Source organism: Camelina sativa, chromosome 11 (assembly GCF_000633955.1).
Source record: "Camelina sativa cultivar DH55 chromosome 11, Cs, whole genome shotgun sequence".
In the NCBI taxonomy this organism is placed as follows: Eukaryota; Viridiplantae; Streptophyta; class Magnoliopsida; order Brassicales; family Brassicaceae; genus Camelina; species Camelina sativa.
The window spans coordinates 35,071,726-35,078,550 of NC_025695.1; positions in this window are offsets into that span (position 1 = coordinate 35,071,726).

Genomic DNA, 6,825 nt, shown 5'->3' on the forward strand with positions numbered 1-6,825 from the left:
CAAATCGATGTTCACCACGCGACAATGCAAATCGATCGAGAACGAAAGCAAAACGAGTAGTTGAAGAAGAAGACGAAGTAGAGCTTTTTGAAAGAGTTTCCTGTTCTTGTTGACTACATCAAATTGGGTTTTCTTCTGTTAAGCTTTGGAGAGTCAAATTGTGAGCTGACCTTCTCTGAGATACAAATTGAAAGAGAAGCGTATGTAATGTATTATTCTCTATGTGTATAGAATCCACGTGGATGCTAGTAACCTCCACGTTTTATCTTTTTCTTGATGAGACACACTGTATGTATCCCCCCTCTAAATTTTGCAAAAACTTGTAAAATTGCAGCAAGTTAGTATATAAAATATAAAAATTATTAGAAATATCTTTTACAGATACTTGTTTTCAAAAATATTCTATAATATATCTATAGTACAAAACAAGGATTTTCGAAAAAAAAAAAAAAAAAAATCCATATAATGTCCCTACGACAAAAGCAAAGAAAAAGAAAAAAAAAAAAATTAAGGGCAAATAGATAATCAGAAGTGTAAAAGGATCTACACTATTCGGATCTTAACTACTTTAGATGTGTATCCAAACAGTCCTTTCTCTCAAACCTATAAATGAAATCGAAATAAAACGTAATCACAACCCAATCATCTCAACTATAGAAACGGTAACTAATTTAATGTAATCCCTGATTTTCCTCTTCCATATCGTACCAAACAGGAAAATGAAATCATAAAATTAACTGAAAATATTTACAGTTAAAGAAAAATATTCTCATTTCTATCAATCACAACAACCAATACTCAGTAGTTACCAATTTTGTTCGTAATTTAATATGTTAATCAAAACCAAACAATTCTCCTTTTCACAGCTGACCATTAAAAATATCAATCATCTCAACTAAAAACGGAAACAGTTTTAATCCAATTCTTAATCTTAGTATGGTATATCATATCAACCCCAAAATCAAATCAAAAACAGAAAATTTTAAATTGATTGCATCGAACATTCTTCCTATCAAACAAACCCAACAACCGAAAACTTATGCTACTAACTATTACATAAGTCAGGGCGGCTACAGATGTTTCACTCATGTTTCCGAGCTCAAGGTCTTGAAAACAACATGGAAGATAAGAGTCAAGATCGTGCATAGAGATGATATTGGTTGATTATTTTCCTTTTGCTTATAACTATTAAATATATTTCCTACAACTAACCAAGAACTTACAAGTTTTAATAACTATGTTTACTGTTTCATTTTAGGGTTCCTTATTCATGCCACAATAAAGAAGTATCACTCAATATCGAGTGTGATACCCAACATGGTGAGTTGAAGTGCATACATGAAAATCATAACCAACAAGCATCGGTGAGATGAGTCTATAAAGTGATTATTCTTTTTAAAACATCATAGTCAAATACTCACAAAGTCACAAATCTTATTACAGGTACAATCATAGCATGTCTCGCGGGTTAAATATTACTATTTGTAAAGCTTTCTAATAAGTCTTCAATACTTGAAAGCAAACAGAAGCAGGATTTTCTATCTCCAGTTCCCCACGAAGCAAATCAAAGGAGTCGTTGAGATGATTGAGGTAAAGTTATTTTTAAAACCATGATAATATTAAATCAAACATCAACTGAATTTTTCTAATGTATTTATTTCATTGCTGAATATGTATTAATCTGCATTTCATTTAGCATAAAAGTTACAACATTTTTTACTAACCTTTATAACAAAACGAAAAAAGATTTGAATCCACTCAAAGAGGGCAACACAACAATCAAAGATGGCAAAGAACAAGAATCACATTTAAAACTCCTGTTCCTTTTCCGAAAGGTTCAACATGGGGTGAAGATTTAAGGACTTACAAAGATTTGTCTACAAGACATACAAGGAAGCATGTTTAAAAGTCTTTTAGACGAATGATATGGTACTTCTTTATAAAGAAAATCTAAAATCTTATCTTAGTTTTCCATTCTTTAATTGTTTGTATTTTCTGAAGTATGTTAGAAAATTATCAATCTGTATAAACTTTCTTTCTTTAGTCTTCATAAAGTTCAAGACTTATTACTTAAACAATTTAAGTGCAATATGAGAATAATCATTGTTCATATCAATCCATCCAGTTTCGTGAAGAACTCACCTTAAAGAAAAAGAACATTTAAGATTCAATTAAAAGAGATGCAATTTTTCTTAATACTATGATTTTTAGTTGAAAATCTTATAAATTTCTTTTAAGATTTAATCAAAAAGTTAAATAGATCTATATTTCTTACCTCCGTAATCGAGTGTAGTTTATATATAGGGTGCAAATGGTTGTATGGTTGAAGAGATTGAACATGTTGAAAAAAATTATTCAACCAATTTTCACCATTTGCATTGAAAATGTTGAAGAGGTTGGAAAAAAGTATTCAGCCCATTCAACTGAAAAAATTGAAAAAATAAACTAATTCTACAGCAAAAATATTCAACCTGTTCAACCACTATTTTGGAGATGAATGAGTTGAATACTATTTAACCTAATTTTGTTCAACCCATTTTTTCAATATCAGGCAATCATTTGCCGCCATAGTTCCTTGGTTAGCTATCTGCAAATTCAGATGAATAAAAAAAAAATCTGAATCCAAATCAAATACCAAATGGTAGTCGGAGATGAAAATTGATGTAAACATCAAACCGGAGTTAAATTTGATGCCCAAAAAACAATTTGAGTAATCATCTATCTCTCAAATCAAAATTCCAAATTCACATCTTTTTCAATATGTACATAGGGGATTGAAAACCCAGAAGATATGAAAACAAACGAAAATCAAAATAACAATTCAGACATAGAACTAAAATATGCAGAATAGGATTACCTCATTACTGAATTCAAAAGAGAGTTTTTTGTAATCGATACTGAATTTGGTGATTTGGTTTCCAACATCGCCCAAAAAGCTTCGATTGTAACTTTGTTTGGTGGGCCTTCCCATGAAGATGAGTCAAGTGCGCTTCCTCATTTTTTGTTATGAATTTTTGCGAATCAAAACAATAGATTCAAAACACAGAACAGAAGGTTATGTAGCCGACAAGAGATTAACTAAGAAGATGTCATCTACAGTTTGTTTATTTTTGGGGTTTTAATTATTTATTTTTGTTTTTCATCTCATTTTATTCAAATAGAAAGGGCAACACAGATAACAAAATGAAAATTATTGACAAAAAAAAATTAGATGAAAGGCCAAAGCCCATAAACAAGCCCAATAACCGAAAGAACAACCGCGTGAAGGAAGAGTCGATCTTGTTCAACACATGGCCACATATCACAAACTGAAGCTTCGAGGAAAACATACGAGACACCGAAGTTTAGATCATCATTGGTTGATCAAAGTATTATATTTAAAGAAAACAAATCAAAGTATTATATATCAGAAGTTTTGCTCGATCAAATAATTTAGTTGAAGATAGCACTCGCAATTTGATATCTCTCAGACTCTCACCAGTCACCATGCAGTCTTTAGAATCGAATTCAGCAAAGTCAATGCATAAGTAACAATTTCTTAATTTGCCGATTATCCTACAAAAGTTTAACACACTATCTCCTATGCCATATGCTAAATTCAATTTCAATATCTTTCACTAAATTTAATTAAATTCGAATATATGGAAATTTCATAATTTTATTTTAAACAAGAACATATTTGTAAATCCTAAATTTCAGCATTTCATATATATATATTTCCTAATATATAGGACTAACCGTATAAAAAAAATTCCGTATTAGAGATCGACGAAACAAAGGATTCCTAAAAATGAAAATAACCACAATGCAACGAAAATCTTTTTACGATCTTTACCATTTAAAATTATAAAAGCTAAAGAAATTCTAATGGTCTAACCTATATAAATATAATCCATTAAATATAAAACACATAGTCACATAAACATAATAAATTTAAAAAATTATTCATATGAAATATAATAACTTCAGAAGCTTTGAGAAATATATATTTGGAAAAAAGATAGCTAGCTACACGAAATATTGATGAATACATGGTGACACATGACAAGTATACTATTGTATACTCAACTACACGAAGTATATGTATTACACGACCACATGCATAAACTATATGATGTTATGCAGTCAACATCATAGACATATATGCCAGTACACCGGTCAACTGACTCCGGCAAAGACCGACATTGACTCCGGCGTTGACCAACACTAACAAAAAAAATTCTAAATTAAAATAAAAAAAAAATTATTATACTAAATCATTTATGGGTTTTCATGATTAAAAGAAATATTCTATTCAATATCGAAATATTTTTTATATATCTCTAATATATTCATTCTTATAATTAGTTACCTTTTATTTTTCAAGTTAAAGTAAATAGTTTAATAAAAATCATTTATAATTATTTTCAAGATATAAAAATTCATTTATAATTATCTTAAAGATATAAAATCATTTATAATTATTTTCAAGATATAAAAATCATTTATAATTATTTTCAAGATATAAAAATCATTTATAGTTATTTTCAAGATATATATATATATCTCATAATCAGATTATTTAAATACTACAAAATCAATAAAATCAAATTCAACTACTTTCATTAGAAAATCATATGCAAAATATTGAGTATATGACTCTTTACTCTAAATTTTGCATGTTAAATGTTATACAAAATTTTACACTCTTTACTTTAAAATTTACATACCTAAAATAACATATAAACAACAACAAAAAAAATTCACAATATATACTTTTAACATATGAACATTTTCATTTTTATCCTCTTTTACACAATTACAATATGTTAAATTAATTTTTATAATTTTTTTGAAGGTTTGGATTCTCTATTTTACATTCAGGATATATTTAGGAAATAAATAAAAAAATATTTAGATATTGAATTAAATTTGTTTTTCATATCTAATATCTATTCAATATTGTAATATCTAATATCTTTTAACTATTTAATATCTAAATGATTTTAGATCTTGTAGATAATTATAAATGAATTTTTATATCTTGAAAATAATTATAAATGATTTTTATTAAACTATTTACTTTAGCTTGAAAAATAAAAAGTAACTAATTATAAAAATGAATATATTAGAGATATAGAAAAAATATTTCAATATTGAATAGAATATTTCTTTTAACCATGAAAACCCATAAATGATTTAGTATACTAATTTATTATTTTTATTTTAATTTAGAATATATTTTTTGTTAGTGTTGGTCAACGCTGGAGTCAACGTCGATCTTCGCCGGAGTCTGTTGACCGGTGTACTGGCATATATGTCTATGATGTTGACCGCATAACATCATATAATTTATGCATGTGGTCATGTAATACATATACTTCGTGTAGTTGAGTATACAATAGTATTCTTGGCATGTGTGACCATGTATTCTCCAATACTTTGTGTAGCTAGCCATCTTTTTTCCTATATATATATATATAAGATAGGACGGGTTGGTTATATATTCAAAAAAATTCATTGATCTATTTATGTCAAATATCAGGACAAGTAAATAAATAGGAGACGAAAACAGGTAATTCTGAAAATAATATAACATTATTTTGTAATAGTGAAGATACGACTCTACTATTGGGATCACGAAGTCTTAGACACAGCCCTACATCCCTACACTCGGAGTTACAAGCCTTGATTTGGGCTATGGAGTCCCTTCTGGTGGTAGGTATTAATTGTCAAAATTTTGAGGCAGATTGCTCAGAGTTAGTCGCGATGGTGCAGTCCCCTGACGATTGGCCCGCCTTCTCGAATTTGTTGGACGATTTTACTTTCCTCCTATCATCCTTTCTATCCTTCACTCTTACCCATATCCCGCGTGTGTCAAATGTGAGGGCAGTTTGTCTCGCCCGTTCTTCAAGATCTTTAGTTTCTAAAATTTCTTTTGTAAACTTTTTCTCTCCGGTTTGGGCTACCAACCGGGAGTCATCTTTTAATTTAATGTTTGGTTAAAAAAAAATCAAACACTAAACTGGTATGGTTTGGATTATGACTGTTTATACTCCTAAAAAATACTTTTACAAACACAATCTCACACATACGTAATATATTATAAACCTTATAACAAATTTGGTTTTTGAAATTAACCCCGCACGTACGTGCGGGTCCGAACCTAGTATATCTTCAATTGAATTTTTCAGGTTTCTATTTCTTTTTTTTTAGATGTATAAAAATGTATTAAAATTAAACAAAACTTTATTTGGGTTTGTTGGAGTTTTTCAAAAATGGTTCAGTTTGTATTAGATTCAATCTGGATTTAGGTAAAATTTACTTACTCAAATTGTGTCAGCATCATATTTTTATTATAGTTAAAAATGTATTTTGTACATATTCAACTCTAGTTTAAGTCATTTTAGTTTATTTGGTATATTCGGTTTGGGTATAGAAATTAGGATCCGAGTTGGGTTTGGTTCATTTTCATCATGATATACTTTATATATTAAATATTGCTCAAGAAACCGCTAGGCGCTAAGCCACTAACTAGGCGGTGACCCAACGCCTAGTGCCTAGAATGCTTAATCGAAATCTATATGATTTTAGATGGTTTAGGTGTTTGCACCATAAATCATTGTCTATATGATATTACAAATGAAAAGTATACAAAATATATATAAGACTATCTGCATTGGGGATGTTGAATAATTTATTCAACTGTTTAATACTTGCAATGAAGCTATTGAAAAACTAAAAAATCGACGTGTATTCAACAGATGTTGAATCAAATAATTTTGGGCCCGCATCAGCCACGTGGCGCCGCCGAATTGGTGTGTGTGATACACACAAACGTTGCGC